Source organism: Eupeodes corollae, chromosome 3 (genome assembly GCF_945859685.1).
Source record: "Eupeodes corollae chromosome 3, idEupCoro1.1, whole genome shotgun sequence".
NCBI classification, from domain to species: Eukaryota; Metazoa; Arthropoda; class Insecta; order Diptera; family Syrphidae; genus Eupeodes; species Eupeodes corollae.
This window is the reverse complement of record NC_079149.1, coordinates 108,328,163-108,345,314: the sequence shown is the minus strand read 5'-3', so window position 1 is coordinate 108,345,314 and position 17,152 is coordinate 108,328,163. Positions and strand designations below refer to the sequence as shown.

Genomic DNA, 17,152 nt, shown 5'->3' with positions numbered 1-17,152 from the left:
TTATTTGAGAGAATGAAAACCACTCTTAATTTAAATCAACCTTTTGAACAAGCCGGTTTTAGATCAGGTTTTTCAACAATAGACCATCTACAAACCGTTAATCAAATAATTGAAAAATGCAAAGAGTATAACATCACAATATACTTTGCCTTCATCGATTTTGCAAAAGCCTTTGACACAGTAGAGCAAAGATTTATTTGGAAGGCGCTTCTCAATCAAGGTGTAGACGAAAAAATAGTTCGAATCCTAAAGAAAATGTATGACAGGAGCACATCCCACATAAAAACGGAATGCATCGGATCAGATTTTAAAATATCGCGAGGTGTTAGGCAAGGAGATCCAATTTCACCAGCACTGTTTTCCGCAGCCTTAGAAGGAGTATTTAGAAAGCTAGACTGGGAAGACAAAGGATTAAAGATAAATGGCAAATGTCTCTCAAACCTCCGATTTGCCGATGACATTATAATTATCGCAAACAGCAGTGAAGAACTTCAAACGATGCTAAACGAACTATGCTCGGAATGCGAAAATATTGGGTTGTCAACAAATCAACAGAAAACTAAAATTATGACAAATGGTGCTTATGATCCAGTTAGTTTTAATAACAATATACTAGAATACGTTGAAGACTACACATACCTTGGTCAGATTATCTCATTCAAAGACAAAGGAAAAAAGGATATAGAGCAGCGAATGACGAACGCTTGGAGGCAGTTCTGGAACGTTAAGCATCTTCTTACATTGAATATTTCGAATAAAACAAGGAAATATGTGTTTGACTCAACAGTTATTCCAGTCCTCACCTATGGGTGCCAAACTTGGCAAGTCACGAAAAACACTGAAATGAAACTCCAATCATGTCAGAGAGCAATGGAGAGAGCTATTTTGAACGTTCATATTGCCCAGCAAATTAACCATCAGAATATAAGAAGTCAAACTAATTTTGAAGACGTTAGACACAGGCTTAAGAAACACAAATGGGAATGGGCAGGACATGTAATACGTACACCTGATAATCGATGGACAAAATTAGTAACCGAATGGATACCCTTAGAAAGCAAAAGAAGCGTAGGTGGACAACATAAACGCTGGAAGGATGACATCCGAAAAATATGCCCACTTTATTGGAGAGAAGCACTAGATAGAAGAAGATGGAGAAGTCTGGGGGAGGCTTATGCTCAGATAACCTAAAATTATACCTCTCTTTTCAAATAATGTATATATTTAAATTAGTTTTAAACCTTCATTGAATTATTTGTTTCTTGTAATTTAATTAATTTTACGTACACATACTTGTTTAAATGTAATGTAAATATATTCAATCAAATGGTAATTATAAATTATTGTAAATTTTAAAGTATTAATGAGTGAATAAAGCTTGGAATAATAATAATAATAATACACCTATTAACAAATGAAATTTTTAAAATTCATTTCAAGAACGAAATGCAATTTTAATTTCGAAACTGTTTGGTTTCTAAACTGAGTACTATAGACTTATATAAGTGCCCACATGCAGAAACCATTTTGTCGCCCTAGACTTTGTATCACAAGGAATTATAGGTCACTGCGCTGACATTCAACTAAATAGTTGAATAATTTTCTTAAAGTGCAAGAGAGAGAAAAATGTATTCAAGGTGAATAAATGTTTCCTGTGTATTGGTTTATTTCGTTGATTCTTTCGAAGTTACTTATGTGTGCGATGTTTGGGCAACTAACGATCGAACTAGCCTACAAAAACTGTCAAAAATGTATGGAAGGAGTTTTTGGTAAAAATGTTCTGCAGTACAATCAATGCAAAGAAACGAAAACCGAACAGACGACGATGACGTTTCATAGAATAACAATTCCTGTCCAAAAAAACTTCTTATGTAGAATTTGTCAGGAGGGGAAATTATTTTACTCCCTCTTACCTTATGCTAAAAACTAACAAATTTTGTAATATGGAGCAGCATTTGGCCAAAATTGTTGACAATTTGGCAGTTTTTGTCAAGGTTGGAAACAGACCTAATGTGTGAATTAGGTTATGGCGCTGTAATCGTGCCTGTAACTGATATTCTTTTCTTTCCCTTTTTTTCAATGAAATAATTATTCATATACTTTATTTATATTTATTGATCAGGTTTCCGACCCTTGAAGGGCCTAAATAATTTCAGTCTTCCATGGGATGTAATCCTTTGCAATCTCAATATAAATATCAATACTAGGCGTCTTACGTCCTTTTTTAATATCAAAATTAAGCCGTTCATTAAACAAGTCACGTTCAAAATTGCAAGTTCAAATTGCTACCATACGGAACAGAAATCCTCAATTGTGCTAATCTACTGATGAGTAATTGTTGCTATTTGTTTGGAAAAGGGACCACTCTGCAAGCAAGATTGGTTTTTCATGCTTTCTTGCTACGTTTTCTATTGAAAAACATACACTTTATGGCTAAACTACAACCAATCCTTAGGATAGTCGGGTTTTTGACAGGAGTCTTTACCGACTTTACGATATTATATGCCATAAAGCGTGACGTAAGGATTTGCAAAACGTAATGTAGCTTCAAACATCGATCGTTTCATATAAAATTTACTTATTTTTTTGTATTTATTTATTGATTTCTTTTATTTTTTTTATAAATTAAACACAATTAAGGCACTGCTGCTATTCACAGATTCTAAAATGCGACAAACAAAATTGTCAATGACAGTACTGACAGTTGTCAGTAGAAAAAGGGAGACAAAATTTAAAATGGATCTATTCGGGCGTTTATCTCTTTGCTTACGATATTTACGAACTAAGGCAGGCACAAAGCTTCAGGTAGTATTTCTGATTGCCCCATTGTTTCTATTTAATATTTCAAAATTGTGATTGTGTTTTTGCAATTATTCTTGTGGAATCTCAGAATTTGGGTCTAACAGGATTTTTATGTACCCAAAACACAATTCGAACTAACGGCTGTGCCATTAAGCCCCAACAGATTGAAATTTAAGTTCTTAAAATGTAAATCCAAATTATACACTAAAACATGACTGTAAGTGCGTTGGACTATCATGCTAGAGGTCTTGGGTTCTATCCCTGCCTGTTCCATCTAAAGTTTTTTTTCACTCTTGCGACGAATTGACAAATTCTCCAAGAGTAATTCTTTTCATGAAAGGTGCTTTCTCAAATAAACCGTTCGGATTCGTCTTAAAACTGTGGGTCCCCTGACAACTTTACTCGCACACAGGAATGATCACCAGGTCCTAGTTCTCAACGGACTGTTGTGCCACCCAATTTATTTTATTATAATAGCAGCAAATTTTACATGTTTTTCCCCTAAACAAACAGACCCTATATTAAAATGAAGTGTAGCCTATACCTTATTTACTTTATATCGAAACAAGTGTCAAATCTACGCGAACACATCCCTACACCCCCAATACACCTGCTTTCTGATCCACTCTCTCTTTATTATTCCATTCTATTCCACAAAAATCAAACAAAATTTAACGCACTTTCTGCTTTTTTATCACTCTTTCTCTGCTTTGTTCTCCATCCATTTGTCGTCTTCTTCAACTTCAACGAAAAACACCCTGAAAAAGAAACCCAAGTGAACGAGAACGAAAACGAGAACGACGAGTGAACGAGTTTAGCAAGTTGTTGAGTTGGTTGACATATTGCGATGTAGTGATTGATTTTCTCAAAAAAACATCCTTTTTCTCAAATCAAATCAAGTTCAATCTTCAATCGCCGATCAAAGAATATCAATTTAAAGAAAAGGTTATTGTAAAGTCTTTCTCCAACCAAGAAGTGCTCTCCAAAACCATAAGTGCCCCAAAGTGTGTGAGAAGTGAGGTGTGCAAAAAAGATACAAAGATTTTTGTTCTTTTCACATCACCAAACCGCAACGCACCGCACCGCCACCGTCTCCTTCGCGGCGGTCACAGTCACAGTATCGCTGTCGCTATATCGCAGTTGTCCTATCTCGATTATCGAGTTCTTGTTCTTGCGGTGTGCCTGTGCCTCTCTGGTCTCTGCCTTTTTGCCTCCGACTCCGACTCTGCCTGTGCTGTGCATTGCTTTTCCAAGAAATCAAAATTTGCTCATCGGCTGACTAAACGATATACCAAGACGACGAATACACGACAGACGGCACGGACGACGACGGTGTCTGTCTGGTCTTAGTCTTCTCTGGTGCTACAGCTAGATTAAAAACAAAAAAAGTGCATTTTTCTCGCCTTCGGCTTCGGTGGAAATTCGATTGGAAAATTTAAAAAGAAAATCCTTCTAAAGTGTTCTGTTCTGTTGAGAAAGAAAAAAAATATATACATAAAGAAAAATACCTCCTTCTTCCTTCGTCACAATATATGTACATATATATTTGTACAGGAAGAAGACACCAAACCAAAACCAGCAGAAGCAGAAGCACCAGCGCCGCCAGCAAGCAAAAGCAAACACAAACACACAAACAAAATCGTCGCATTCCTCTTTTGCATGCAACACTTGTGCTTGGCGAATCCGCCCATTGGATTAAAATTAAAACCGAAATAATTCTCTTCTCATCGCACAATCTTCCTGCGTCATCTCCTTTATCAGTGTTTTGCGGTAATATTCGCCCTGTTCCACATCCAAACACCACCACCACCGCCGCACCGTCACCATTAATCTCGGTTCTCCTGCAAACAAAATTAAAAAAGATTTACCAATAATTTTATTTTGAAAAAAAGCAAAGAAAAAAATATTCAAAAATCGACTTTTTTTGTTTCAAGTCAATATTGGATTCTCGTCTCTCCTCTCGCGTGGTTTCTTTCTTCAGGCCATAAATACATTACAACTCCTTTTTGGATTTTCGTCGTCCTGCGTCACTTCAGTCAAGACCAAAAATCGTGATCGACCAAAAACACCGAATTTGAAGAAAAGCACGGATTTAGATTTTTGTTTCCGTTTTGCTTCTTGGATTTTACAGCTTCCCTTTGGCCTTTGCCTGCTGCGCCCGGCTTGGTACAGGAAAAACATACAAAAAACAGTGTTGTCACTTTGATGTTATTTATTTGGAAAATCTAATACCTTGTGAGTATAGAAAGTTTGTTTGTTTTTATAATTTTTGTTTTGTTTGTTTTTTGAATTAGCATATGGAATAGGTACTTATCATAAGGCCTGTTCCTTTTTTTTTTTTAAATTGTATGATTTTCTGAAAATCAATAAAAATTAAGAATATGGAAACATACCCATATTATTACTTTCAAGGTTAACACTTGCAAAATGTCAAAGTATTTTTAATTTTTTGTTTTTAATAAAAGCAAATTGTTATGAAATTATTTGTTCATTTTCACACTATTTTGCTAAGTAAAAAAATATATCAAGTGTCATTTTTTTAAAAATTGTTTTGAGTTTATTAAAATTATTTAGAGAGGACTATTATTCTGTCAAACTTTCAGTAATGAAATTAAGTAGTTGTTTTTATAACTTTAAATCAAAAAATGAGTGATAACAAATTATGAAAGTTCAAAGTTTCATTAGGTCTGTTCCAAACCTTAAAAGCCAATTGTCAACATTTGCTTCCTAAACAAAACAAATTTTATAGTTTTGGGCACAAACCTACAGTTATAAGCGTCGTCCTATCGGTTTGCTTCGCATTGATTGAGTTGTTGTCAAATTTTGCCAGGAAACCGTGACATATTTTTATGACAGTTTTCCTCTCTCTCTGAGAGAATCTTATCCCCACTCTTTAAAATCTTACAGGCCAACAATTTATGCCCAAAGAATCCTGGGAACAAACATAATGTATGTTTTGCTTGATGTAAACAAGTTTTGACAGTTCAAAGAATAATACTCAGAGCTGATTTGTGAATCATTGTAAATCATAAGTTGACGTTATAATTTTAATAATTTAATAAAAGTCAAAAATAAAAATGTATTGTTTACCGTGAGAAAAAAACATCCCAATTTTGTATGATAATTTCAGCAATTTCAATGCGTTTTTTAAAAACGTATCATTTTTGGTCAGTTTATATTTCTATAGTCTCAGATATTTCCGTATTTTCATAAGTATAAATAAAATTGTATACAAATTTCTCAGTTTTGTTTTGAGAAATTTGAGAACATAATTTTTATGATACGAGTTTTCCACGGTTCTCTATCGCACAATTCAAATAGGAAGAAAAGAAGTAGGTACCTAATTTCAATGCTAGGTAAGAATTTATAGTGAATTGTGTTTTATTTCATTTTCCTGCTCTGTTTATCCGCCTGAAAAAAAATTCCTAGAAACCTCAGAAATATAAACTGGCCAATTGTAAAATATCAAAAAATGACAGTTCAAAAGTGACAGCTTCATATAAAGCTGTATTCACATGAGTGCGATCAATGAACGACGAATGAATTACAAAATGTGAATTTATATACGTTTGAAGATATTTTTCCAAACAAATAATCAACAAAACGATAGCAACATAGTTTTTATTTGATTTATGATGCATACTTTTACTTTTTAATATCAGTGAATTAAAGAAAATAAATGTATTCGTCGCGAAAGTTGATACGAACTGTCAAACCGTATTCGCGTTCCACATTATCCACACTCGCAACAAATAAAATAATCGCGCGTACTTAACCTAAAAAAATCATTCTTTTTTGGTTTCGGTGGTTAAGAAATTATATCTGTTCTTTTTGGAAACAAGGTCCTCAGAGTTTCAGAAAAAGTGCCAGCCATGAATTTATTGTATTTTGTCAAACAAAATTCTGAAATAAAAAAAAACATTGGATTTATTTAAAAAAAAAGGGAAATCCATAAACAAATTGTTAGAATTTTAATGGAATTTTCTTTCCAATTGTGCAGTTAAATGTATACAAAATATTTTCATTGAAAACAAACATTTTAAATTTTGTTGGCAGGTCATTTTGTAGATTTTATTAAAGATTTCTGTCATTGAACAAAATTTCCTAATTGAAAGCCACTGAAACATTTTTACTGACAGAAATCTTGCATTGGAATTGTGTGAAATTGGAACACAAGTCCGTGGAACGATTCGTTTCACTTTTAAACAAAAAGTATCAGCTGTTCAGGAAAATTAATTTCCGTCCGGAAAATATAAAAATACATTTTTAGAAAAGAATAAGGCGCCAGTTATATCTATCATTAGTTTACATCATTGAAAACAAACATTGGAATTTTCTTGACAGGTCGTTTAAAGCTATCATTAAAAGTTTCTGTCATTGAAAAAAACTTCCTGATTGCAATCCACCGAAAAACTTTTACTGATTAAAATCTGTCATGGGAATTGTGTGAAATTGAATCAGTGGAACGATTCGTTTCGCTTTTGAACATAAAAGTATCAGCTGTTCAGGAAAATGAATTTCATCGATTTCATAATAGCTGTAACTGGCGCCTTACAGTCAACAAATTAAGTATTTCAGCATAACTGTCATATATATAACTGAGCTATAAGTAGCCAAATATAAAAATCATGGGCAATATTTTCCTTCATTTAATATCAGGCTTCTTCGATTAGAATATTTGTCGGAAATTGAGCTACATATCTTTTTTTCTAAAATAGCCCACAAAAATATGTACCTAGTCCAATCATAATTAAGCTATAAGTAGCACAAATATTTTTAAGAAAACGTATAATTTTTGTTAATTATTTACTCAACATCAGACTAGATAGATTAGGCTATTTCTCGGAAATACGCCTATTTTTCTCAAAATCAACAAGAAAAATTCTAGTATGATATCTCAATTGTTATTTTGTTCGTACAGAAACAAATAGCAAAGTATAATTAAAGCTACTAGATTTTTATAAAGTTGACTTTTATTTGAGCTACTTTTTCCGCTCCCATTTTGGGCTAAAAATATTTTTATAGTGAGCTACTTTTTTACTCTAATTTTGGGCTTTAAATATTTTCAACTTGGGCTATCTTGCTGGTTTAATTCATGGCAACCCTGTCGGTTTATCCGACTAAAAAATCAATAAATAAAACAATAAATTTATTGTAGACAACTTCTGATGAGCGCATTATCTCATATCGATTCGTGAATCAAATTCATTTTTATTATTTTGAAAAACAAAAAATAACAACTGCTAATGACAGACGTGCCATTTTAGAAATGTCATGTTGGAAGTATCATTCAAAGCAACATCGAAGCAGGCCCAACGTAACGCAGATGAAGCCGAAGCGTGTTTGTGTTTGAGCCATTAATACCGCTGAACTGTTTTTGTGATATTATGTGAGCCAATTGACGCCTTGGAAGAGAATATTCGGCAAATTATTTTTGACAGTTACATACTGTCAAAAATATGGCATCGGTTTTGAATTTATTCGAGCAAGCCAGAAAATAATGGCATAACCTTATCATTACAACAAAACTAAATTCTTGTCAAAAACATAAATTATATGCGTTTTATATCTTTTTTAAAACCACAATCTCTTTAAAAATACAATAAAGTATTTTTTAAACGAATTCTTCTAAGGAAATTATATAAATCCCAGCATATTATTAAGTTACTAATTGTTTCTATAATTATCAACAAAATGCGAGTATTATAATAGAATGTCAGAACGAACTGATGAGACCAACTGTCATAACTGGGTAAAACGCACTGCACTACAAGCCACAAAATAATGGTTAAATATTGTGTTTTAAGTGTTTCTAGACTCACTGCTTGGGGTTATTTAGTATAGCTAGTATAACAGAAACTCTTGTAGTTACTCGTAGGTACATACAAAGTTTTCCATAATAAATTATGTGTAAAATTTCAATCAACTCATTGTTTTCAAAAATAACCTATTGATGGATGTCATGTATAGCTTGTGATACATACATATAAATATATTTCGCAATGTCTGTCGAAGCTACCCGGCTTATAAAATACATATAGAATGTGATAGACGTGACAGATTACGTTGACTCAGAAGTCACCGTCCGTTGTGGCTTATTGGACATAGACCTGCAACTTAAAGAAACCATACAAGAAAAAAGTCTGCCTAGCATATGATGAACCCTCTATGTTGGTTCGTATGTATATCATTTAGTTTGTTACAAAAAAAGGTGTAATTCTATAGACAGGCTTATATCGTTTTTGAAAAAGTAAATTCATACCGATAATCCGCTGAACTAGGGTAACCGAACTGAAAATGACTGAAGGATGGAAATCGTGAAAAAAATAATCATATTATGCCGTATAAAGTTTATTTTTGAGAATAAATTAGTCTTTCTTAAAGCAAGAAGGTTTTTATTTACACATTTATGTATGTCTTGTGTTTGTTGACGAAGCACCATCACTGAAGATGATTTTGGTCTTACAACTTCCTTTACTGCTTCTAAATTTATATTTATTCCATTTATCATTTTAAAGCCTGGTTTTTCAGTATGAAGTTAAAATTACCCGTGCTTTTTTTTACATTCTATAAATAGTACAGTAGAAAATTTCCAAGAAAACCCATCGGCAGTAGGCAAATTGTATTTGTATTTAAAAATTGGTACGACTGAAAGAGGTCCTGTCAGAATAATAATAAAATAAACACAAAAATAGGAGAAAGTTTTGTGAAAATCAAAAGTTAAAATTAACTTCAGCAAAAAAACTAACTAAAACTAATAAAATGGACAAGAAAACATCTAGAAATTGAGATTAACCAAACAATTCCACATAAAATAAAAACTTCAAGAAGGGGGTTGTTTCGTAGGCTACTTCCTTAACATGTGGTGTTGAAGCTAGCTTGAAGCTCGCCTCAATTCTTTATATACCTGAATCGAGTTGAAATAAGCTTGATTCGACTCGATTCCGGTTGGGGATTGGAGTCGAGTCAAAATTTGTGAAGAAAAACCTGTGTGGAGTAGTTGGTTTTACAGATAATGCATTATGGTCTGTTTATTTGCATGTTTGTGTACAAAAAATATTAAATTTTAAGCAAATTAAAAAACAAAAATTGCACATGGAGTAGGTAGCATATTCTTGTATGGTGCTGAACTATTAAGTTGTTCATTGTTTAACACGAATCAGACTCATTTGCAGTTCATAAAAAACATCGAAACACATCAAAATCTTCTTCTGCATTCGAAACACCAAAAGATTTATGTAATCTAAACTGAGATAAACCTTTGGTGGAAACAGTTAAACTTATTTATCTTTTCTATTTTTGTCTCTTGCGAAATAAGCCCAGTTGGTCCATTATCATTAACAAAACTCAATAATATCAACAGTAACAGATTGATTTTTATTCCCAATGGAAAAGACATGATTCCAAATGCACAACAACTCAACAAACACAGCCATCGAGATACAAATGCAATATCAATTGTACCAACATTTGAGAACGAAATCACATGAGATCCATTCGAGGCTCGTATAAATGTCAAAAACCCATCCGTAGTAAGATTCTACTTCAACTTTTACAGGTAGTATCCATACTGTGGATATTGTTTTTGTTATTTGTGTAAAATCCTACTATACTATTGATAGATTTTCCAACAAAACACGGCTCTTAAATCTGACTTACAAAATTGTCATAAACTGTGGGTATGTAAACTTCCTTTAAATTGTAAGCTCTGAGGATGATGGTTCTTCTACCCCACAACATGAAAAAAGCTACACTTGGGCAAAAATAAATTGTATATCGTTTAAATTATTATTACTTTTTCAATACTAAATAATTTTACTTAGAATATTGAGCTGTTAAAACAACAATTTATGTTTCTAACTAAGCCCTCCTACAACTAGTATTTTCTATTCAAAATAAGGTCCGTTCGCGTACCCTCCTAAAACAGTCCAATTTTACGAAAAAATATGAACTCTAACGAAATCCTGTCGCGTACTCAAAAATTTCGTAGTTTTTCTTAAAAGAGAGCACTCGCGAGAGAGTAAAATATTTCTGCAACGAATTTTAGCCCAAGAAATTTTTTTGTGCTGATTTGTGAAAATTGTCAAATTTGATAGAATTTCAAATAAATTGCTCGATTCATATAAAATTTAAAAACAAATTTTCAAAGAACAACAACAAAACAGTAATATTGTGTGAAAAATGTGTTGTTTTCGCGTTCGCTTTTACCCCACTCTTTAAAATAACTCTTTTTACGAATTTTAGTGCAGAAAGTACGCGAACGGACCTATTATTAAATTTATTTAGTCCTGGTTATTTCTTAATATATACAAAATTATTGCCCTTGCAGGTGCCACGCATTGTTTCAATTGAAATACTTTCCACTGCTTTTGTTTAAGCTTTTAAAAATACCTTCTTTAATTCTGACCACAAAAATATAAAAATTCGAGGTCTTTTATAAACCCTGGGATAGTGCCCGAAAGCCACAACGTGTGAGATATTTTGTTGAATCAATAGAGTTCGTTTAAAGAATCCATATTTTGTCATTGAAAATGTTATTTTTTAAAACCTTAACAAACCCATTTCTTTTTCTTAAACTTTGGTACCAATTGTTACTTCGATATGAGACTCTCTTCTAAACCATTACTAAACGAACCGATTTTCTAAGCCAAGCAAATCACAAACTTTTGTATTTTGTAATGTTCCAAAACAAGGTTGCCCAATACAATGAAAATTTTAAAGAATGGATAGGATGAAGCTATGGAGTTTTTATAGCTCTCTGCTATTTCTTTATAACCAAAAAGAATTTCAACTTGCATGTACCTTGAAATCACATAAGAAAAACCCAATAACTTTTGTTGATATGATTCGCCATGCTTCTTAACTTATTACTATTTTCATTCTTATCTAAAAGTAAACTTACCAATAAATATATCAAAAAGTATACATTCCATCGGCATTTTCTTTTTCTTATTTTAAATTTTCAAATTTAGATAATGTACTCTTTTAATATAACAAGTAGATAAATAAATAAATAATAATACACATTTTTTTTAAAGGATTTCAATCGTTATATAGCACCCCTCGTATATGTATGTATGCACATACATATTTTTTCTTCTCTTTTTCTTTTAACTTATTTTAAGAAATCAATGAATTATTTAAACCTTCCTTTTAAGCTGTCATTTGAAAGTGATCACGTACAAACGTTAACTATATTTGTTAGTGCATACCCAATTTGGTTGGCATTTTAGAATATTCTTTTTTTTTTCAAATATATTTTGATAACAAAATGGATATTCATTGGGGAAGTTCATTGCACGTCTAGTGACGCACAAATTGTCGTTTAGAATAAAAATTAAACTAGAGGATAAAATTTAAAACAAACTGCAAAACAATTTTGAAATTTTAAAACAAAGAGGGTTGTAATAGTTGAAATATTCACTATTAATTCCTTGAAACTATTTTAACTTTGTCTCAAGTTAAATTGAGTTTTATTTGTGTTTAAACAAAACGTTTAAAACTTATTGAATAGTTCGTTGGCGAACGCAGTAAAAATTTACTAAGATAATTTGTGTTTTGTATAAATCTTCCTGTGCTTATGTTCGATGCGTATGTGAAAATAATTTTTTTGTAGAGTCTTGGGTTCGATCCCTGCCTCTGCCAACTAAAGTTTTTATTCACGGTGCGAGGAATTAACAAATTCTCCAAATTCTCTTTCTCAAATTAGCCGTTCGGATTCGGCATATAAAGTGTAGGTCCGCTCCATCCCTGCAATTACTCGCACACAGGAATGGTTGAGTGTTGTAAGTCATAAGGCCATAAACGTCTCCCTCTCTGCCTGTATTTGAGCGAGTAAGTGATTCTATGGGACCAATCTTTTTTCGCACTCGTACTGTGGCAAGAGTCCTAAGAGATCTAAACACACATAAATCCGCTGGTCTGGATGGTATCCCCGCTATTGTCTGAAGAGTTGTTCTTTAACGCTGGCAAAACCACTGCGTAAGCTTTTTCATCTGTCCTACTCCTCAGGTATCGTTCCGGAGCGGATGGAAAACGGCATTTGCCTATTCCCAAAAAAAGGCGAATCTTCCTCACCCTCCAACTACCGACCGATTGCGCTTACGTCCCTTCTTTCCAAGGTCATGGAAACGCTGATTAATTATCAGCTTAAGAAATATCTTGAAGATCGTAAGCTTCTTAATGACCGGCAATACAGCTTTCGTAGCAATAGGTCCACTGGTGATCTCATGGTTCATCTCACCAAACCATGAGCAAATCTTTACATCGTTTTGGAGAAAGTAAGATTATTGCACTTGATATTTCAAAAGCATTTGAGAGAGTTTGGCATCAAGCTCTCTTATCGCAAATGCGTGCTTTCGGTTTTCATGAATACCTGCTTCATTAGATTAGTAATTACCTTTCGGATCGTTCAATACAAGTAGTATTAGATGAATTCAAGTCTGAAAACCACAAAATAAACGCTGGTGTGCCCCAGGGTTCCGTTTTATCTCCGACACTCTTTCTCATTTTTATTAATGATCTCCTGTCTTCAACTTCTAATCCAATACATTGTTTCGCTGACGATAGTACTCTTGGCTTTTCATATTCGTTTTCAGATCCACATCCCTCACCTGCGGATGTGGAACTGCAACGACAAAATATGATAAGCTCATTAAATTCCGACCTAAACAGCATTGTTCAATGGGGATTAAAAAACCGCGTGGAATTTAATGCTTCGAAAACCCAATGCTGTCTTGTATCGTTAAAGCGTGATATACCCCTTTTGCCATTATCCATGGATGGCACTTGCATCAATGAGACTGAACACCTCGATATTCTCGGTGTGTGTGTCACCAACCACCTCTTGTGGAATGATCACGTACGCGATGTCGCCAAAAATGTCGCAAGATGTTTGGGTTTTCTAAGGCGATGCAAGAAGTTTTTCTCCCCCTCTGATCTGGGATATTTATAAGACTTATATACGTCCAAAGCTTGAGTATAACTCCCATATCTGGGCTGGTGCTCCTGCAACTTACTTAAGCCTCTTGGATAGTATTGAACGTAGAGCATTTAAATTGATAGATGATAATATCATCATAAGTTCATTTACTTGAACATCGCCGTAAGGTCTCTTGTCTCACACTTTTTTACTGTTATTTTAAAGGCTTATGCTCTAGTGAAATAGCCAGTTGCATTCCTCCCCTTAAACAGTTCAACCGTAATACTCGCGCTTCTAGGAATGCTCATCAGTATACCCTCGAGCCCAACTTCGGCCGTACTGTCAAATACAGAGATTCGTTCTTTAGCCGTAATACGCGAATGTGGAATGCCTTACCACACTCTGTCTTTCCTAGTCATTGCAATATTCAGGAATTCAAAACCAATGTGCACCGACATCTCCATTTAAACCCTCTGTCCACTTCCTAGTGCTTACACTGTGCCTCTGCATAATAAGGGTAGTATTATCCCCTTGAGTGTGTGTTTATTATAAAAAAAAAAAAATTGGGTTGGTAAGACAACATAAGGGGCTACATTTGCAGTCAACTTCATTCTATTTAGTTTCTTTAGTGTCATGTATTTCAAATTTAGAACCTTACTTCACAAACCTCTACCTTTAGTTAATAGTACAAAAACTACCAAAAACATTATTGTTTACAAAACACTCATCAGGCAAGCTCTAAGTCCATCAAAACTGACGAGGAACCCTTTTAAAGAAAACATTAAATGAAGTTGTATAGGAAATAAATAAATCATAGAGTAATAAAGTTCAACTGAAAAAAACTGTTGTTTTTTGTTTATATCTTGAGTAAGCAAGAAAGTTTCTTTACAGCTAAAGACAGCTTCAATTTAGCAAAGAGTTCTGCTCATTTTGCATTCAGCGAAATTCTGCAAGTGGTATGTTCATTGCTCGGAGAGTATATTAGATGGCGAACTGTTCAACATTACATCAATATTTCTCAAGTAAAATTCCATCATCAATATCACTTAATCAAGTTGTTCAGTCATCTACCAAAACGAGAACAAAATAAGCCAATTTTAAAGTTTAAAAAAATAGATCATAATTACTTTCTATTCTATTCAATTTTGATGTTTCTTGAAATTCAAACACGTGTTGAATCAGCTGTTCTGTCAGATATCAACATACCCTAGAAATTCTTGGATACCTTTGTATTCCTTTTTTGACATCTCAGCTGTTTTTGATCAGCTGTTATTTTACACTTAAAACACTTACAAAAAGGTATCCGGATACCCGGATAGTTAGGGAGATTTTTCTTGATTAACTTTCGAAAAAAAAATCCATTAAAGTTGCCTTTTTTGACAGCTGACCAATCAGATAATTGACTTTCAAGCCAGCCTCAAGTCTATTCAAATACTTTAAGGGACATTAAAAAAAATGCATTCATGGTTTTACCATTATCATTATTTGATTTTTAGGTACTAAAAATACAGAATCATATTCTTTGAAATATGTTTGTTTAGTAAAATGGATGGATTAATACAAAATTGAATCAAAAGTTCCCCTTTTCAATTTTTATCACAATACTCGTGTTTTTAATTTTTGTTTGAAACTTCTAAATTTGCTTTTATCTTGAAATGATAAGCAGTCAGCCAGCCAGCTCGGAGCCCCCCTATTGATAACAAAGGCCTTCAAAAAATGTTATCTTAATCGAAATTTACATCCAACTGCTCCTAACTCTACACAAGAAATACTTATCAAAGCAGGTCTAGCGTTTCCTATAACTTTGTGGTTCAACAATTTTTCAGAAGTTTGGGCATGGAAAAAAAAGTAAACCAATAAAGTCGTGAAAGATTCAGTAATAGACAACTTCATAATCACCTATGAGAATGGTAATAGTGGTATTGGCAGTTATTAATTATTATCGATTATATATCACCCTGGTCGTGATATTTCACCTCTGGCCTTCTTAGTTAAGACCCTGGGGGTTGAAACCAATTAACTCTCATCAAAGTAAACTTCACTTGGAATTATTATTAGATGATATTAAAATAAAAAAAAAGAATGAAGGGAGGGATTCCATAATCAGCTTATCTTGTCCATTATCTAACTGGGTAACTTTAAGCAAATACTTCAATTCATTCTTAGATACAAAAAGTTGTTCCCCCTTCTTACTTACTTACTTACATACTAGGTACAATGACTAACATTAACATTAAGTAACATACCTAGTTAAAAAGTTCACTCTGTTGTATATTTTGTGATTGATAAAAACAAACAATCATTTAACTGTTTTACGGTTTAGAATTGGTCTCTAAGTGGTTGCAAAAAGTAAAAAAAAAAAAAACAAATTGTTTATTCATTTGCATTAAAGCTACATTTTATATATATTGCGTCATGTCTTGGAAATGATAGTAATTTTTTGTTTTATGAATTTTGTTTTCTAGCAAATGGTGATGACGAATATTAACTTTTGAAATGATTATACATATGTTTCTTTTGAGAATCCCCTTTTTTTGTTTTAAAATAAGTTTCTACCTAAACAATTGTTATATTTATTTTATTGCTGGCGTTAGACAAACAAATAAAATTATAATTTGAGTTTTTTTATTGTTGTTGTTGTTTCTTTAAAAATAATCTTATCTTAAAATGTGTTTTTATTTATAATGAGGACTTAATTTAGCAATAAAGTTTAGTATGGATAGCAAACAATTGTTGGCATACGTGTGTTATCACAAAAGAAGTATGTTTGGTTATTCTACAGTGACGAATTAAATTTAATCAAATCAGAGAGAAAATATAACATTCTTCGTTTGGCTTAAGAAATTATCTGAAGATTTTCTTTGCGAATGATTATTTTAGTTCAGAAGTTACCGATTCTTAAATCTTTTGAAGAATTTTGTATACAATCTCAAAAATAAATTTTTCAAAGTACTTTTACTTCTGTTATTTGATTACGATTAAATATTTTAATTGGAATGATCATTCACGCATTTACCTGAACCTGGCCTTAAGGTGCTTAGCCAAAAATAATCCTCATCTGTTTATAAAAAAAAAAAAATTAAGAAAATAAAATTTGGTTTACAACTTAAACCAACAAGAAACCGCGTGGAATTTAATGCTTCGAAAACGCAATGCTGTCTTGTATCGTATAAATGGCACTTGCATCGAGGAAACTGAACATCTCGATATTCTTGGTATGTGTATCACCTCACCACCACCTTTTGTGGAACGATCACTTACGCGATGTTGCCAAAAATGCCGCAAGATGTTTGGGTTTTCTAAAGCGATGTAATAAGTTTTTCTCCCCCTCTGATCTGGCTGTTATTTACCAGACTTATATACGCCCAAAGCTTGAGTATAACTCCCATATCTGGGCTGGTGTTCCTGCAACTTACTTAAGCCTCTTGG

General features: G+C 33.0%; 1 protein-coding gene across 1 annotated transcript in view; it reads left to right on the top strand.

Moving 5' to 3' along the window:
• The first annotated feature begins 3,550 nt into the window (after positions 1-3,550).
• LOC129948977 (mitogen-activated protein kinase ERK-A) overlaps positions 3,551-17,152 on the top strand; it is a 38,249-nt gene continuing 24,647 nt past the window's right edge. Inside the window, exon 1 of the mRNA XM_056060143.1 lies at positions 3,551-5,037. The gene's annotated coding sequence lies outside the window, so the exon portion shown is untranslated. The remainder of the gene's footprint in view (positions 5,038-17,152) is intronic.